Here is a 20,210-nt window from a genome sequence, read left to right as displayed (position 1 = left end):
CTAATAAGAATACGAATATCTCGTATATCATAAGCTTATAGTATCCAAAACCTCCGATATAGTTTTCTAATTTGTTGCTATGAAAATACTTTATTTTCATACAGATGTGTGGACGCCTGCAAATATTGATATCGCGCTCTATTGATAAATCTACCTGTCTCTACCTGTAATACACCCACATTCCGCTAGGGCGGCGACCTCACTGGGACCGAGCTGCGACCAAGCGATTCGAAAGAGTGCTCAACGATTTTGGTATGTAAAAAAACAAACAAACAAAAAACTAATATTTTCACACTTTGTATGTTTTCTTGTCTTTTTAGTCATACATTTACATTTTGCATGATATTCCAAGTATGAAGTTACTCAAGTCAAATTTAGGTCGCAGCGAGATCGCAGCACGATCGCCATCTAGTGGAATAAAGGCCAATACAAACTGTTTTCATGCAAGCGCTTAGCAAAGTACATCAATTTTCCTTTAATTCATTTCTGGCCATTTTTCATCAAATGATAACAGTAAATAGAGTGAACGGAAAAATGACATATGCCGTGCAAAGAGTAACAGTAAATAGAGCGTACAGAAAAGTGACATATGCCGTGCAAACATGTCTTTGAAATCTTTTGAAAGCTTCGAATTCGAAAGTTGATACAACATATGTGTGACCTTTCCGTGAAATGGATAACATTTACTGTATCGTTTTTCCCGCGGACAACAAAGGGATATAATCACAGTAGCTTGGCCCCTCGGCTAGTACAGCACCAGATGGCGTTAAATATTTGATGAAGGTATACAACATATAATGACGGCGATGACATATCATAGGGCTATTAGAGCGCGCTTTTGTTCGCTTGTACCACTTAATTTGCCGTGCTCTTTAAGTACGTTGTAATCACGGGTGATATGGTGCATGGACAAATGTGTAGTATCAAGACCACAACAATTGAATTTCTTGGTTCTTAGAATTTTGCGGAAAATTATAGATTAAAAAAAATGAAATCAGGCATTCAGTGATAGACCCCCGTGCTCCCACTTTACTGGTATATGGAACTTTCGTTTGTTTGTATTGCATATATACCCGGTAAACCGCCTCATGGCGTAACACACCAGGTTTGTACTGAACAGCATATCCGGACAGATTTATTTGATCTACTCACACCGGGAAGGACCTCTGCTCTTTTCGATAAGTGTAGTGGGTTCTTTAACGTGCTCGTGTCCTCTAACACGGGACCTTTATTTTACGTCCTATCCGAGGGACGTTCCCAACCGAAGCTAGGTACTCATTTTCACCTGAGTGAAAGTGAAAGTGAGGAATGTCGTGTAAAGTCCCTTTCCCAAGGGCACAACGTCAACGGGGCAAATCAGAGGACCCCGGATTCGAACCCAGGACCTCCGAGTTCTAGGCCAAACACCATGGCACTGCGTCACCGCGACGCCACAGTTTGAATGTATTGCTAATACCCATGGATCAAAATCTCAACATATCACTTTAATCAGCTTACGGCTTAAGATATTTCAATAACCTGGGGCAACTAGGAAGACTATAGGTTTTGTTCATATTAACTACAACAATATAAGCATTTCGGAGGGAAAGAGGGGCAAACAGAGAAGACAAAAACAATGCCCCCTAATACATTTCCTATACATTTTCCCATACCAATGTAGGAGTGACATTTAGTAATGTTACATGACACTAGCGTTCGCTTCCTCTCACTTCGGCCGCGGGGTCGATCTTCTTTCCATCGCGGTGTACAGGTCCTGATGGAACGGCAGATTACGCTCTCAATCAACCACAGAAAAGGTCCGATGTTGGTCGCTTTGCAACATCGCCTCGTTGCGGAAAGAACTGGTATTGCACATTGGGCTCCGATGTCTCTTTGAGGGCATTTGGTTGCTAAAAAAAATTAGAAATTAAACAAGTTAGGTCAATAATTTGCCAAATGAGTTAGCCAGCCATAGAATTATAAATTTGCGACCACTTTTATGGCAAATCATTAACCCCATTTTACCAATCTCCAGCATTTCTTTTAGCAACCAAAGTAGCCCAATGGAGACAACATAGTTTATGTCCCAGTAAATATGATCGGATGCTCAAAAGCTAGATCAGCATAGAAAACTGAAAATGTCGCCAAAATGGCTATTTGACATTGAGTCGCTTCGGACACGTTAAAAGGTCACTGATGAAATGACGTACTTTCGATCGTATGAAGTGTATCATCACTTTTTCCTGACAGAAATTATCATTCTGGGGATAGAATCAGACAGGAGAGAGATGCTTTAAAATGATAAGTATGTCAGGCCCCACGTGCACAGCAGTTGCCAAAAACTATCTGAAATTGAGTCGCTTCGGACATGTGAAAAGGTCACGGATGAAACGACGTACTTTTCGATCGTATGAAGTGTATCATCACTTTTGCCTGACAGAAATGACCATTCGTAGGAAAAAATAAGAAAGAAGAGAGAATTAGGATAAGATAAGATAAGAAGGAGAGAAATGCTTTTAATGGAAACGTACGCCAGGCCCCACAGCTGTTGCCAAAAACTATTTGACATTGAGTCGCTTCGGACAGTGAAAAGGTCACGGATTAAACGACGTACCTCCCGATCGTATGAAGTGTATCATCACTTTTTCCTGACAGAAATGATCATTTTTAGGATAAAATCAGAAAGGAGAGAGGGAAAAGTACGCCATGCCCCTCAGCAGTTGCCAAAAACTATTTGACATTGAGTCGCTTCTGATATGTGAAAAGGTCACCGATGAAATGACGTACTTTCCGTTCGTATGAAGTGTATCATCGCTTTTTCTTGACAGAAATCACCATTCTTCGGATAGAATTAGACAGGAGAGAGATGCTTTAAAGGGAAAAGTACGTCAGGCACAATTTTGAGGTGGTGCCAAGGACTACCCCGTGCACTGAGGCCCTGCATGTCAATCATTAAAACATCAACAGAGCGAAGAGGAAACAGTCGGTAGACTACAGTGCGGGCTCAACGCCACCAAAATATCCGCTCTTTTGTGTAGGAGTGTGCTATCCACGTGTCGGTAAGTATAAACTTGTTCCTCTCTTTCATTTTGTACTACCAGTGTTTACGGGTTTTATCGCAAGCGAGTAGGTTTTTGCGTGGGGAGTTTGAGTTTTCCTCTACTGAGGGACGGGTTATGTCTCCGCCTCCATCAAGAGTTGGTATCACTTTCCTCACGGGGCAGGCGGCTAGCAGAACTGTCAAAATAAAAGTTACCGGCAGACTGTTTTCAATTAAAGATTTAAAGTGCCGGGGATTCAACCCGACAAAAGAGTTCTAAATCTCGACTTGGATACCGTTTGACAGTCTAGATTGTTGCGTCTTGATCAGACTTTTAATAAAAGAAGTAACAGAAGAGGGAATCTTCGCAACTTGTGAAGACGACTACTGTAGTGGAACGTCTGAAAGAAAAACATCTAACGGTTCCACCCTGATAGTTAGGGACACTTTCTACTGCGTTTTACGCTTATTTCTTCTCGATTTTACTGAAATATCACAGATAATGCTTCCTTACCCTTATGGAAAGGCAAATCATTTGTTGTTTAGTGGGACAATAATAGAAAGAGACAATTTTGGGGTTCGGGAAATCGTGTTGTGTCCTTTCTGGGGATTGCACAGTTGGGTGCCGCTCGGTGTTACAGGCGGATTGAGTTGCTAAAGGACCGGTACTGTCTTGTCTTTTGTCACTGGAATTACTAGTGATTCTCTTAATACTGACACTTAGAAAGGAAAGCTATGGATTTCTTTAAGATCTCTAAAGACTAAGCAGCTTGCTGAACGGTAAAGGTTAAAAAAGGTAAGAAACTGTTGCAATTGTGAAAGATTGTAAGGTAATACCACCTAAGTATCTGCTTTCGTGTTGTCTTTTCGCCATGTCCTTTCCAAAAGGTGACAACTTGTAGCCATATGTCCTTCTCTAATGATTTTAAAAGCTGTGTCTTAGACAGTTATGTACACACCCCAATGTGTAGGACAGTAGGGCATGACCTATATGCTTTTGTTTCTTTAAGTGATTTCACGCTCGCCACAGTTGGTAAACTGCACTAGAGGGACCAGGCACAAAAGGGGTTTTTGTTGATGAATAACAGTGTGCTTGGTTGTGACCAAAAGCGTATAATTAACAAAACAAAATGACCACAACAAGGTCTTGTTTACTGGCAATTTGCTTTCTTTCGCAAGTAATTTTTATCTTTTGTCCGTTTTTCTGACATGTAATATTTTGTCATGTTAACATAAGTCATAACAGTTCATTTGCATAAATAATAAGAAGTTTATTGCAAGTTCATGCCCGTGGGCTAATTGCAAATACATGGTAAAAACATAGAGAAAAACATACATGCATCAGTAATGTGTCTGACTTTGTTGTAACAATAGGCTACTGGTACTAAATACAATTGTTGGCTATATCTAAACTAGCTGGGAAAGTGAACTGTGAAAAGACTCTTAAAGTCTGTTATTTCTTTCACAGTGATCTTTATTATTTCTTATCTATTGGTGCTATTCTTTAGACATGTATCTTGGACTTGCCTCTTTCAGTCCAAACAAGCAGGTTTATGAAATACAAGAAAACTTTCTCCAAAATAATCCTCCCTCTGCCATTGCCATCTTGAGACATAAATTAATATGTGACAGCATCAGTCTTTCTTTTTGAGCCCAGCACACTGGGTCACCCCTATTCTTATTAAAAAGTGTGTTGGGTTCTGAGGCTCTCACATAGTGTAAAATGCAGTGCTTCTTTGTCATGGTAAGGAGAAAAATGAAAGTTCACGGTGGTTTTGAGTATAGTGACATACTGCTGAGTGCTGAAGTAATGGTAACACAGGTGCCCTTATGACAGCCAGTCGGAAATTATCTAGGCTACTAGTGACTCGGCAAGGGTGCTACATACGGACAGCACAGTCACCTCCAACACATCATAATACTGTACAATGTAATGTTATAGTACGTATATGTACTACTACACGGACGGGAGATCTGGCGCATCCCCGTCTTGTATCAGCCAAGCCAACGAAAGGGAAGGAGTCGGCATAACCCCGACGGTGTGTTAGCACGTTGACTGATGATGATGACGTAACGTTACAATTTTAGCCCTTAATACAAGAGTGTAGGCGGACAGAAGACAGAACAGCAAATTTTCTTTTTGATTTTGAGTTCGCGGTGACCTCTTCAGAAGAGTTCAAACATACAAACCTTTAAATGCATTTACAGTACACAGGCCAGAGGCTTTAATGTCCCATCCCAAGGACATAGAAAGACTGATGGCAATGCTGTAATTGCCAGTCCTGTGCCACCATACTGTGTACAACAGCCATCTGCACAGCATCATTCCCTCAAGCATGCCAAACTTGTCCCCAAACAAACGGCCCAGCGTTTAAAATACCTCCCTAATATACCTTGGCACCAGCCTTTGACAGCCCCGTTTATTGTTTGGGAAGACTCTTGATGCATTTGTCTGGTGGCAGGCATCACTTGTGGGACAGCCCTTTTCTCTAGAGGGGGGTGGACAGCTTGCCTGATTGAGTCTTTTGTATGTGGGACAATTACAGTTAGTGTAGTTGAAAGATAATAGTCCCTGCCAGACTCCATAGGTCGCTGGAAAAATAGTAGAAATTGGCCAAATAGACTGAATGATATACCAGAGGAGGCCTGTATATAGGAGTTTGTAACCTAGGGAGTCCGGAGTCACCGTCTTCTTTTGAAGTCACTAATAATACTGTAAATCCATTAAATTTTGATACTGCGGGTGGTAATTATAGCGTTAGGGGGAAAGGGAGTAGTTGATGGCATTTCATTTTAACGGTGGGAACAAACATCACTGTCTCAAATGTAAGTAATCAAATATTTGCGATGATGGAATTTTAGCAGTTAAGTAGTGACCGTAGCTAAGATTCCTGTAAGCAAATCAAGAATTTGATACTAGGGGAAAACATATCCTCTACTGGCATCTTTCAATGTGCTGAGGGGGGGGGGGGCGATGGCTTGGCATTAACAACAAATTAAAGATGCAAGAAATAGCAGAAAAAATATGCAAGTTCCTAAATGTAACCTTATCATGGTATAATGTAAAACATAATAGAATTAATTTGCTCAACTAGTAGGTTTCTTTAACTATGTCCTCATACATTTAAAACTGATGATCGCTGCTCAGAGTAGGGTCTCCTGATGACCCAAGCTGTACCCACTGTTGTTTGTAGATACCAAATGGGGATATTTGTAACCATGCTTCATTATGGCCATATTCATTAGTGCGGGTGCTGACACTACTGTGGTTTCGCGGTCGTCCATAATTGGGGGCCTGCACGCCCCTTTTCCATAAGGTGCTGTGGCAAGCTATTTTAATTTCCCAGAATTTAAAGGGAAAGCTGTTTTGTCCCTGCAATTCATAGCGAGGTGGCCAAATCTTGTATACAATTGCCTTTCTCTGAATTTAGCGTTATATGTTGGCAGTCCTCCGGAAATTAGCGTAATACAATGTTTGTATCCCCCCATGCAGAGCCCCATAATTGTCTATATGTAAATTCAGTATCATTCCAACTTGTGTAATTACTGCAGAATACAACATTGCCATGAAACACAATCTTCAAGACCTTATGACATGCTTTATCAAATTACTGTGATTTCGTCTTTGCTGAAAACCTTTGAATTTGATTCTGATCTCTACAGGGCAACACCAATATAATTCATTAGTTCTCAGACATTTTTTATGCTTAAACCTTGTTAAAGGAAGAGCCCTTGTGTCTATCAGATTGCCAAAATGTCTTGTCTAGCTCGATCTAAAAGGAAGAACCCTTCATGTTGAACTTGTTCGTCTGAACTTGAAGTCAGAGGCTACAGCTCTTGTCGTGACTTTGCGTGCAGTCGGAGGTTTGAGAATAAGTTTACAAATTCCATGACTAGCCCTTGTGTCTATCAGATGGCCAAAATGTCTTGTCTAGCTCAATCTAAAAGGCAGAACCTTTCACAATGTTGAGCTTGTTGGTTTGAACTTACAGTCAGAGGCTAAACCTCTTGTCGTGCCTTGGCGTGCAGTCCGAGGTTTGAGAATGAGTTTTCAAATTCTGTGACTGGCCCCTGTCACGGGGAGGAGAACCCTTCATGATGTTGAACTTGTTAGTCTGAACTTGGACTTAAAGTCAAAGAATAAATTTCTTGCCGTGCCTTTGCATGCAGTTCGAGGTTTGAGAATGAGTTTAAAAATTCTGTGACTAGTAATAAAAGGAAGAACCCTTCATGATGTTGAACTTGTTGGTTTGAACTTAGAGCCAGAGACTAAACCCCTTGTCAAGACTTTGCGTGCAGTGATAAGTTTGACAATGAGTTTGCCAAAATTTCCGTTTGCCAAAACGTCATCACTGGCATTTGTTAAAGGAACAACCCTTCACGATGTTGAACTTGTTGGTTTGAACTTGAAGTCAGAGACTAAACCTGTTGTCGTGACTTTGCGTGCAGTGGTAAGTTTGACAATGAGTTTGCCAAAATTTCCGTTTGCCAAAACGTCATCACTGGCATTTGTTAAAGCAAGAACCCTTCACAATGTTGAACTTGTTGGTTTGAACTTGAAGTCAGAGACTAAACCTGTTGTCGTGACTTTGCGTGCAGTCCGAGGTTTGACACTGTCCTTCCAGCGTCTGTTGGTAGTCTGTCACCCCGGACTCAAACAGAAGCCTTCCCCTGACATGTAGTTGTGGTCTGCAGCGAGACACACTGTCTGTGTTTGAGCACCGTGCTGGGTCAACGACAAGGCCAAGTACAGGGGAGGATCACGGTGTGTTTCTCCAGGTTATCAATCTAGGAATGTCTTAGTTAGAAGGGAAACTGTAGAGGGGACTGTGTTATATAGGCAGATTTCAAGTATAGAAGTTATCTGCTAGCCTAGATACATAACTGCTAGCTGTGCTAGCTGGTATAACTGCTGTTCGATAACACAAAACAGAGTCAGAGGGAAAGTCTGTACCTTGGTGCATTCAACTTCATGTAGTGAATATAATCAGAGACAATTTTTCTGTTTGCCCCCTGTTTTGGTCTTAACCTCTTGCTAAACCTTTACTTAAGAATGTACGAGAAGCATTAGGAAATTAATTGGTGCAATAAGGACCCAGAAATCAATTTTTATAACTATAATTAATATAAGTTGAAGGGGCATCCAGTTGTCTGGAGATTTTTATGGATGAATACTGGAGATATCAGGCTGGCTGAAAGCATGCTTCTATAACACCAAATGACAGTTAAGCAATTGGATAAGATTTTGAAACAGCCGTTTCAAACATCTACTGCCCATGCTTCTATAATTTCGAAGACGTGTGCTTGTGGTGTAAAACTTCCTGACATTGCCATCTGTACATTTTTAGAAGCCTGAGTCCTGCCGAAGTTATACAGCCCTAATCCCCCACCTCCTTCCTCAGGTCCTGATAATGTTTCAGCTTCCTCCCAATCTGTGTTGACATGTAAATCCTGGGCACTGCGTTCTGTCTCCCAGGGAAATTAGAAATGTCTAGGAAGGAAAATTGTGAAGGGGACTGTATATAGCTTCAAGTCCATCTACTAGTAGCATAATCTGTATTGTATGGCCTGTACAAGTTATAACTGTTGTTTGGTGTTATACTCTAGCTTTAGTATCACTATATTCAAAGTTATCAAAAGTCATCAGCTGCTGGAATGAGTTTGTAGTATTTTAATATGCATACACTTTTGGATAAGATTGTTGAAAGTCATTATCCTAGAGGATAGGGAGCTAGACCACTTTTGATCTGTCCATCTCAAAACGATAGAGAAAAAGAGACTGAAAGAGACTGAAAGAGTGAGGGAAAGAAAAGTTGGTGAAAAGAGACGTACAGAGCCCATGAACTTCTAAAATTTGCAATCAGCAATGTAGACTGCAATGGTATGTGTCTAAAACAATAGGGCAATGAGAAAGAAACGAGGGAAAGAAATTAGTAAACAGAACCAGTAATCTCATAAGACTTGCAATCTTGAGAGGCTTCCATCTGTCCATGCAGAGGCAATGGAATATCTCAGTAGTGATTTTTGGCCTGTCTCCAGACCCTGAGGGAAGGCTTTACCCAGCCTGAACCAATACTGTGGTGAGGTTGAGACCGTTGAGTCTATCAGAACTGAGATCAGAACTTGTAAGGTGGTGAGGTTTAACCTTGGAGTTGGCTCAAGTTCTGGCTTCGTGCCATCAGTTTTTTGAACTTGAACTAGAGGACCAGTATCCTGTGGTGCATGGACTAACATATGCATTCTTGTATATAACGTTAACTTTATTGCTCAACAATTGTGTGTGATACAATGTATGTATAGCAACTTTTAGTTATAGAACGATTCTACTCTATAAAAGACTACATGGTACAGGGTGAAACTATGTATTTAATGTCTTTTCTTGGATGTCTTTCCATCCCCAAATTTGTATGCATGACAGCTAGTTGCTCACATGTACATGGCCACATTGGTATGGGTGGTAACGACTTGCTTTTATTATTATTCTTTGTTTCTTGCTTTTTCTTGGATTAAGGCCACATTAAATTATTTTCCTTGTTCTCAGAGACATTTTTAGTAAAAATTCAGTTAGAGATGAAGATAAAAACACAGGGCTGGAAGAGAAACTTGAATCTGACCATATTCAAGTTTTCCTCCCTGCCCTCTGCTTTTATGATTTTAGCTTACAACATTTTCACCTTAGAATGTCCGAGATCCAAGGAAATGAATTGGTGTGGCCTAAGCAGTGCCCAGCAGATGCGAATAGAGAGAAAATGAATGAATCATCACTTGTTGTACTTTTCCTCCTGTTTCAGATATCGTAGTGTTGATTTTCACAGGGTCTTGCTGTTTCCCTTCAGGCTCCTGTTCCTCAGTGTGTGCGTCTTCTGGGTTCTCCACATCTGGGCTTCAGACAAGGTGGCTACAGCCCTACAGGCCTGAGACCCAAGTTGTCAGCATCTGCTTCCCCAGAAAGCTGCAGTTTCACACAGGAAACTTCTGAGTTGGTGAGTGAAGATTTGGTAATCTCCCAGTAGATGTTAGGATAGAAAGGAAGATATTTCCTACTGGCTTGTCTTAAAATGATGCTTCTGAGTTGGTGAGTGAAGATTTGGTTGTGGACAGGCTTGGCTCTGCTGAAAAAAGATCCATAAAATAAGTTAAGTTTCGTAGTCCTTCCCATATCTTTTGGTGTATCAGACAGTACCGTCTCTGTTTCTAGACTATAGCCCTTCTACTTAGTTCTAGTAAGTGTTGCATGCTAAGCAGAGAAAGCAGTAGAAACTATTTATAAGGTCTTTTTTTTTTGTATGACCATGGAGCCCTTGGCATTGTGAAGGGATAGACTGTTTCTCAGCTTATTGTATCAATGCTTGGACAAGTCTTTGCACTCTGGACAAGTTTCTTGTCACAAAGTTAAAGGAAGTCACAGAAAATTAAACAGACTAAATATTGAAATTAAGTTGTGCCTACCATGCTACCAGGAAGACATTCTTTATCATTAGTTGGCCTTTTGAAATTGTTCAAAGGCATTTAGATCAACCGGAAAATGTGTCTGTTACAGTCAATCGAAGAAGATGAATTTGTCTGTCCTAAGGCCTTTGATTGCCATGGAAACAGTCATCTATAATTCCAATTAAGGCGGAGCTTCATGCCTAACTAGCCCAGAAAATGATTGGATTTGTTGATAATGACATTTCCTGTAAACTCCAGGAAAAGCCATTCTTATTTCTGCACTGCCTTTTCCCTTCTACTGACGAAAAGCCTTACCACTTTTATTTGTTGGTTTTTATAGCTATAGAGTTTAAGGTCCAGTTTTATGCTTTGAAGCCCTCAAGTTAAGGGAGTGAATGTTGTTAGATCAAAGGTATATCATTCCAGCCCTCTGTTTTCATTGTGCCATCTTACTTAATTTTTACCAAAATACGTACAGTAAATATGTTTGACTTTGAGTTTGAGAACCAAAGATATAATGTGGTCTGATATTATTGATAGTTCTAAATGGATTGTTCACTTTTTAGGAAGGTTTTATCTGTTGTCTGTTGATGAAGTCAGGGTCAACATTATTAGATTCCGCAGCATTTGTATAACCTCGTTTGGCCTTTTCCAGGACTCATTCTTGAGATTCCTTGAGGTATTCTTGGTAAGATGTAAGATGTCTGGGCTAAGTCTAGAAAAAGGACTTTAAATCTCACTAAGTGATGGTCAAAACAAATCAATGTACTTTGCTTTTTGAGGAATTCAGGTTGCATATTTCCCTTTTTTCCCAGTTTTGAGTTTCTTTTCCACCCCAATCATTGTTTAGAAGCCCATGTTGGTTATTTTCATAGTTAAATCTGTCCTGTATGAAATTACAGTTTTTTTCAATTCCATGAAGTTCAGATTTTTTGGATGGACAGGATGAAAGTTAAGTCCATCCCAACAAGCAAGTTTCCATTCCGTTTCGGAGGGACGCGTCCCAGACACACCCCTGAAACAAGATTTAACTTGGATTTTGTGTTATATCTACTTTCTGCTATACGTCATTTACAGCCTATGGCTCTTTGTCGGTGATATTGTTAGGGTTAAATTGATTGACAGGCTCGGTGAAGATCAAGTTATCTGAAAGGTTTCTGTTGCTCAGTCTAGGAGCTTTAGGTTAGGGCTGTCTTAAGTCTAGAGTTAATGAGAACGACAGCACGGCTAATTGACTGGGCAGAACCCTTATCCTACCCAGGCTGCAGCAAGGAAGGAAGAATGTTAGGTATGGTAGAGGCTATGAAAGGGGGTTATTAGTCTCCTTGAATGGTGATTTGAGTGTGGATGTTTTGTTTGAAGTGTCCAGCATGACCTATATTTTATGTTTTTGCATCACATTTGTGCGACATCTCGTGAATGCCCTAGATTTTTTTCCTGTCCTGTGAAAGTGAAAGTGATCTCAAAGCAGTTTAGTTCGTCTGAAGAGCTAATCTTCTACTGGACGTGACAGAGAAGACAAACTGTTACGCTATGTACAGTATTTACAGGTTTCTTTTACCGAGGAAATTTCTTTAACTCATATCCCTTCCAGTAGCGTGCATGTCGGGTGCAGATCCAGTTTAGTATCATCGTCTTATTCTGAGAACCCACAAGTTGCCTAATTAATAGATGTCTCAAACATTTCCTTAAAAACATGGAATATAAGATGGAAGACAGAAATTTAAGTAAAACATCTTCCTCGCAGGTCATTCATGTTGCAACTTTGTGCTGAGAGATGTCTTAAACAGTTTCCTTGAACAGGAAAATCTTTCAAATAGTTTAAACTTATGTTTCTTTAACATTTTCAAATGTTGACAACATTGATTCCAAATGTTAACTGCCAAAGAAGGAAACTAGTTCCATTTTGATAAAAATGTAAATTATGGAAATTAGAAATTACTGCCAAAACTGCCCAAGAAGGCCACTCGGGGGACTGATAAAATCAAGTCTATGTGGACAGGTGATCACTCCAAATAGGATTCTTACTGCTTTTGTTAATGATAAAAATTATCTAAGGGACCACCAAAAAGTAGTCATAATGGCCAGATGGTCCTTATGCAGAGGTGGTCACTTGTACAGATGGGATGTTCCAAACACCACATTGTAAGCCTCCCCCTTCTAACTTAAGAACTCAAAATCCATAGGACTGACACTCATGAAACCTGAAACGAGTTGTGTTCATTTGTTTTCATTTGGCTAATGTAGGTATTACAGGCACAATATTCCTAAAATCCCTCTGAGTCAAGGCATTAAAAAAGTTTTCTCTGAAACGGTTTGATAGCTTTTTAGGCCACACTACCTTGATTTGTTGGTTTGTGGATTTAAAGATATAATGCTCAAGTGCAAGATCAATGTGAAAACGTAGTCTGAGGGGAAAGTCTTTACCTTGGTACACAAGTTATAGGGAGTGAATATGGTCAAATTCAAGTTTCCCTTCCAACTGTCAGTTTTCATCTTGACCCCATGCTGAATTTTTGGGCCACAAAACTTTTGATGGTCATGAATGATAACAGTTCCAATGTGAGGTTTTGAAGCATGATGCCCTGTCCTCTATTTCAATCTTGACCTTTTGCTGAATTTTTGAAGAGAAATGTCACAGAACCAAGAAAATAGATTGGTGTGACCTTTGTAAGAGTAGCCACATGTTGGTTATCTCTGGGTTTAGAAAGTGAAACTCCAGACTTAACGTTGATGACTCGGCAAGTTTCTAAAGAAGATATGGCATATAGTCTTACTTCAAGATCTTAACCTCAGTTGGAGCACCTGTGTTCGTGTATAATGGTCTTAAGATTTCTGATAATTGTAAACTTTAAAAGAAAATACCCAACAATTTACAATTATAAGGTACTACAACAATGTGGAATCACTTCACATTAGACTTCATTGTAGTTATTGAAAATGTATAGAAATGAGAAATATCTTGTCTAAAAAAGTCAATCTAACACAACTCCAGTACTGCACAATTTCAGTATGTCGTTTGGAAAACAGTAAAACTTTTCTTCTTACCATGGGCGCAGAATATCAATTTATAGAAATTTGAAATTGTTTTCCAACCCACAAAATTGGACACACCAGAACTTTCAACTGAATCACTCAGTGATAACATAAGAAACAATTTCGGCAACTGACTACCCGATGTTTCATAAAAAATTGACCTGATTGTTTTGTCCCAATGCATAGAAATTTTGAATCAAAGTTAAACTGCAAATTGCCAACACAAAAATTGACTTACCCAACTTTCAAGTGAAAAATAAAGATTTTGGCTTCTCCTTGGCCTATTTCCTGGTCTATCACTCCCTTAACACCTATTTGTAGGTCCGAACAGTTTTCTTAAAGAGCCCTAACAGTTTGCCTGTGCTTGACCTTCACTGACCTTGGGCAGTTAAGGGGCCCTGAGAGGTGACTAAAATGGAGAGAGGTCATGAACTCTGACCTTGGGGCTAACATGGGAGGCAGGTGTGAGGATGATGTAACCAGTGAGGTATGCCTTTGAGGATGGGTGTTACTGTTACAATGATGATGACCCAGGGCTGTCTCGAGGATCCTTCCCACTGTCCCAGGATAGAAATTTGCTTGTTGGGATGGAAAAAATTCCAACCTGGCCATCCAAAAAATCATAACTTTATGACATGAAATTGAGGAAAATTCATTTTCGTAAGCTTAAAATGACAGGTTTAACAACATAAATAAGCAAAATGTGCTCCCAAACAATAGCCTGAGTACCAGCCTCCGTAGTGACCGCTGGCTCAAAAAAATTCGCTTGCTAACCACTTTTTTGAGTGGGATGGAAAATAATGTAAAGCTGGAGACTGCCCTGTGATGACCAAAGTACCATCCAAACTAGTTTAAAACTGGACTTACACCAATTGGACTTTCAAAAGTTCCTTTCTTTTCCTCATGCCGGCTAGAAGACAATTTCAACTTCATCATCTTTCTTATCAATTTTCTGGAGAGTTTTTCAATCAATTTAAGATTAGAGAGCTGATTCAGAGATAAAGGTATTCTAAATTTAGTGTTGTTGTGACTTGATGGCTAAGCTAATACAGATATCAATACAAGTGGCTGTCAAAAGTGTCTGGAACTGACTAGGTAGTCAGCAGCCTTATCCTGGTTGGTTTGCTGATGGGACCTTTACTGTGTCTATTTCACTGCTTCAGTCAACACAGATAAAGTATGCCAAGTTACTTCAGGTGCGGGGCTAACAGTAGATAGTGAGGACAGATGTTAGAAACCTGTTTTATATTTACATTGATATCCCAGTCCAGCAGCATCTTTATAAGGCCAGACCAATTTATCTAATTGTTTCCCAGACATCATGTCTGTATGAGTTTGTCTTTTTGTCTTAGATAAAGTTCACGGCCGGCCCCCCCAAAAAGTTTTTTTTCAGTTCGATATTCAGGCTACACGATGTTAAAAACAACCTCTTTCCCGCAAACTTTACTTAAGACAAAAAATATCAATACACAACTTATAGGGACTTGAATACAGTGTATGCACAAGTGTGAACAGGCCCTTAGCAAGAGGACAATATGAATCTAGGAGAAAAATTTGCATCTGACTGTATTCGTTCCCTAAAATTTTTATACCAAGTTCCAGAAATTCCCTTCTGTTTTCATATCGATTTTCTATTTCAGCATTCCTTTTTAAATCCAAGAAACAACAAGTTAAATTGGTGTGGTCCTGATCCAAGAACGATTAAATTGATATGGCCTAAAGGTATAATATTCCCAGACAGAGAGTAGCATTGGCAGTTTCAAGGGTGCCCCTACCCCATCAGGACCATCTGTAGGAAGCCCACATGCCATCATTCCACACTTGTGACAGACAGGGCTCCCCCAGCAAATTAAAGACATCAGCTCCCTGCTCCTGAGGACCCCTGGGGTGTTGGGTCCTTTCTTGGCGCCCATCCAAGGCCAGCCTGGTCCCAGCCTGCTACCCAAAGCACAGGGACTCAGGAATCATTGAGGGTCTGCGTGCCTTTTTCTGCAAACCGTTCCAATTTCCTGTATTTTGTAAGGAAACTCTTTTTTCTACGTAACTGGTATGGAGGTACACAACCTGAATTTACTGTAAACATCCTTTCTGAATCTCGTCTATATAACCTCCTTGCTAACATGTAGCCAGGCTTTCTAGATATAATATGAAGTGTGATGGGAACCCCCCATGCAGACCCCCATGATGAGCGTCAGGGCTGGTAGGATGTTGTTCTGACAGCAGGTAGCAGGAAGCGTCCAACAGTTTGTGTGTGTGGAACCCTGGGTGCTACAGTTGGTGGTAATCAGGACCATTTTCTCCTTTCCTAGAGACAGATTGTTTACAGGTCAGTGTGACAAGTGAGTTCTTAATTATGCATTCTGACTAAAAAATATCAATATGTTGAATGAGTTGCGATTGTTGGAAAAACTTGAGTACAGTGTACTAGCCAGTTCTAGACTTATTAGTATACAGTTTTGAAACATTATTGATGAAGGGAGATTTTTTTGTAGACACTTTGGTGTTTGGATAGAGGTTAAACTCAGAGGACAAATTACTTTATTTTGAGTATGTGTCGGGCACAAAGTATAAGGTACATGTATATGTCAGACTAGCAGATTTTGAAAGGTTTCTTTTCGGTTAGTTTTTTTTTTTTTTCATCAATATGTGCTGCAAATATAATAGCTATAATTTACAGTTGTTATCCTGTGGTACAAATAAATCTGTTATTGTTATGTTTTTTTCATTCCTCATGGTTCTAGAAACACCACGTACCTCAGATGATTTCAGTTATTCTATAAGTATAACCAACAAAGATTGTGTGATAGTTGTTGGGTTCTCTTTGGCTCAGTTTTGTATTAATCAATGTGTGCTGCTTGCAGTTGTAAATAGTTTTTATCCTGTAACATTACCTCACATAATTCAGTTATTCTGTAACAAATTGCAAAGAGATAAGCTGGTGTGACAGTTGTAGAAGTTGGTAGGTTAGGTCCCTGAACTGTAGTCTAAATACCTCATGTAAATTCAGTTATACTGCAACCAAGGAGGTCTAAACTGGTATGACAGTTGTAGAAGTTGGTAGGTTAGGTCCCTAGGCTAAGCTGTAGATACCTCGCATAAATTCAGTTATTCCGTAACCAAGGAGGTTTAAACTGGTGTGACAGTTGTGGAAGTTGGTAACCATGGCAGGTCTCCACTGAGAACAGGCATGGCCAGAGGACTGACCCCTGTTTACATTAGGTATCACCAGCTAATGAGGCGTGCAAAGGGCAGTCTGTTCACACCTACTTAAGCCTATTCTTGTCCTCAAGTGTATTGTGTGATTACCCTTCACAGTGGGGAGCAGCTACAATTAAGGTAGTTGAAATGATTGTCTTTCCTGTAAGGTTTCTTGGATTATGGCTCTTTAACCTTCTCCCTGCTGCCCAACTCTGTCAACCAATAAGGATTGGGTGCCAAACTGCTACTGCAGAGTGCTAAAGGTTAATTTCTTTTTACTGCAATCTCCTAGCAGATTTACCATTGGCCAATAAGACTGCTTTTGCCCTTCAGATACTGTCATTGCCACCAGTAGATCTGCTTTGAGAATACTGTAAATGCATTTGAGTTCACGTGATTTCTATTTCGCGCTTAGGGGAAACTGGCGTGTTTGCGGTGTTTTTAAGTTCGCCGCAGCGCTATAGTCACATACTGCTACAGTATTGGACAAAAATGTTTGCTGTGGTTTTAAGTTCGCGGTGAAACGGTCACCGTGAAAACCGCGAACATAAAACCACCGCAAACATTTCTGCATTTACAGTACGTTTACTGGTGATTTAGACCTTGGTGACAAAGTAGACAGACTTCTTGGCCTCAAGAGAAGGCGAGTAAGTTCAACGTTTGCAGCTTTAGGTTCGATTTCTTTCTTTACCTGTGTTGTTGAACTCTTATTTCAGATGGGGAAACTGCTTTCAAGTTTCTCACTCCGAGAAATTCCCTTCTGGACCACGATCAATATGAAAACAGAATCTAGTATATTTTGTACCTTGATACAGTTTCAAGTTTTCCTCCCGCCCTTTTTTTTCTGTAGCAGCGGATGAATTTTACTCAAAGATATCTGAGAGCAAAGAAAACAAACTAGTTTGCCCTATAGGTAAGTTGCAGAAAAAAAGCAGTACTTTTACCCACCTTATTTACATCTTTTAACAAGAATCCATTTCCTGGACATTTTTCCCTGTTTGTGAAGATAAGACTCAATTAGACCCTGAAATTAGAATTTTACAGCTGGACTGAGGTGGAAAATTAATCTTCTAGTAAGTCTCTTTGAGAATCTTTGTTTCAAAACAAGTTGAACCTCTACTCTGCGACATTAAACTTGATGATGTCACAATCCTGTCCATAGTGACCACACAAGGGACTTCAAGTTCAAGTTGTTCAAGAAAATGATATGTCTAGAAGACAAAGCAGAGGTTATCCCTAGTACATTGTAGTAGAGATTTGAATGTATCTGAATGCTGTGGCAAATATAGAATGATGCTCTCTACACTCGATTTCAATCCATGTTGAGGAATTTGTTAGAAATAAACATGCTTGCAGTGGATGGGACAAGGTGGCAAATTTATACCATACTGTAAGACTCCTGTATTGGATCAGCTGGATCTAATGTAAGAGCCATCTTCCATGGCATGTTGAGAGAAATGCACAGAATGTTTGTAGATAGTTAAGTGAAACGTTTCGAGTTAAACTGGGTGAAGCGCTGCGATGTGGGTCAGGTCAGGTGACCAAAATGGATTCTTGGGAGGAGAGGAACAACTTTGGTATGTCAAAGGTCACCAACGGACGCTCTGGTGCCTTGCCAAGAGTTGCTGTTTTGAAATTGATTTTTTAAATTTGTGGTAGGAGGGTAAAGGAGGTTAGCCTGCCATTGCCATCTGACTACCGGGGCTCCTACACTCGCTACCCTAAAAAATGATTTTTTTTCAGGGTAGCGAGTGTAGGAGCCCTGGTAGTAATCGGATGGCACCCAAGCTAAAAGGAGGCTGAAACAGTTGCAGTTGAAACAACTATTGTAACGCAATGCAAGGCAAATGTTCATGGTGTGATGAGTTCCTAGCAAGAGCTCACAACAAAACTTTGAAAATAGAATGACTGCAAATATTTCAGGACTTTCAGTAATTATAAGTCCAAGGTCACAAACATTCTCTGATGCCTTGCCAGAAGTCACTATCCGACTGTAAGTGATAGCAGTGATACAGTTTTTAAAATCATGCCAGTGAAAATGCAAGGAACTTTGATATGGGGCTGATACTGATAGAAAATGGTAGGCTGAAACTTACAATCACTCATCCCTTCTAAATGATTTGGCCTTGAATTATGTACACTGAATTAATCTTGGAGGATTCTTGGAATGACAGAAACTGCTGTCAAAATTCTAGGTGTGAGAAACTAGAGGAAGAAGTGGCATGATGCCAAGGAAAGTCTGGGGAGGTGATATGACTTGGAAGAGGAGGTGGCCTCTGATACCATAAATGTGAGGAAAGATCGACAAGGCCATACCAAATTATTTCCCTGGTTCTTGGGGCTGTATTTTGGCACAAAAATTTCAGGGATGGAAAGAACATAGTACGTAATATACTAGTTAGATACAAGTTTTCTGTTACCATGTTATCCTCTTTCATAATTTTTATCATTATTTACATTAATGAATTGATGTGAGCTTAAACTCCCTAGGAAAAAAAAAATGATGAATGTTTTTGTTGGGTTTCTGGCCTTGGCCCAGCCCTGACTTCTAGTCAGCTTTTTCATCTGAGCTGTTTCCATATTCCCCACTTGCTTTAATTTTTACCATAAGATGTCCAAGAAACGAGGAAATAGATCTGTGTGGCCTCACCATATAGCAAAAAACACTGTCCAAGAAACCAGTGGTCACTGTTTTTGTTGTCTCTGGCCTTGGCCCAATCCTGACTTCTGGTCAACTTGATTTTTCCTCTCAGCTCTGTTTCCATGTTCCAAGATCTTTATGAAAGATGTCCAAGAAGCAGGGAAATAGATCTGTGTTGCCTCACCCAGTAACAAAAAAGACTGTCCAAGAAACCAGTGGTGAATGTTTTTGTTCTTCCTGGCCTTGGCCCAACCCTGACTCTTGGTGCCCAGCCCAGCAGCCATGCCTGAGCCTCTGAGCCTTGCAATAACATTTGTGCAGGAAACTCAACACGGCTGAAATAAACATGGCTGTTCAAACTTTCTGCACATCTACTGTAGGCCGCATCAGTTTCATATGTTGGTTCTCGTGTTTGAAAATGAGAATGATTTTTATGAAAACTAGTTATGATTTTATTTGCAATTTCTGTACAGTATATGAATGAATGAACAAACAAACAAACAAACAAACAAACGAATGGTTTATTTCTCACTGTAAAACATGGCAGCATGGCGTTGAAGTGCATTTCACATTACAATCTTAAATGTTAAATGTTAAAAAACACAGTAAAAATTCATGACTATACTAGTTGGCACTATACATAAAGATATTTTTTCATTGATATTCCATTTCAACAATAACTGATTAAATTAGTGGTTCCTTGCCTGTTTCGTTAAAACAATGCAGATGTACAAAGTTTTGTAATTTGACATTGCTTCCCTAGTGTCAGTAAGATCCAATAAGCTTGCCATGACAGACAGGTGATAGGCAGGTATAAAACACAAGACAAGTAACAGACAGATGTAAAACAAATAGACAGGTAACAGGTGTAAAACACGAGACAGG

The 20,210-nt window shown here is 39.9% G+C and overlaps 1 protein-coding gene across 1 annotated transcript in view; it reads left to right on the top strand.

Annotated features, from left to right (window-relative positions):
- Window positions 1-2,921: 2,921 nt before the first annotated feature.
- Window positions 2,922-20,210, top strand: part of LOC136446018 (semaphorin-5A-like) — a 61,152-nt gene continuing 43,863 nt past the window's right edge. The window contains exons 1-2 of the mRNA XM_066444285.1: window positions 2,922-3,038; window positions 9,856-10,002. The gene's annotated coding sequence lies outside the window, so the exon portion shown is untranslated. The remainder of the gene's footprint in view (window positions 3,039-9,855; window positions 10,003-20,210) is intronic.

This window comes from Branchiostoma lanceolatum, chromosome 12 (assembly GCF_035083965.1).
Source record: "Branchiostoma lanceolatum isolate klBraLanc5 chromosome 12, klBraLanc5.hap2, whole genome shotgun sequence".
In the NCBI taxonomy this organism is placed as follows: domain Eukaryota; kingdom Metazoa; phylum Chordata; class Leptocardii; order Amphioxiformes; family Branchiostomatidae; genus Branchiostoma; species Branchiostoma lanceolatum.
Note: the sequence above shows the minus strand (reverse complement) of the source record. Positions and strands in the feature narration are given on the sequence as shown.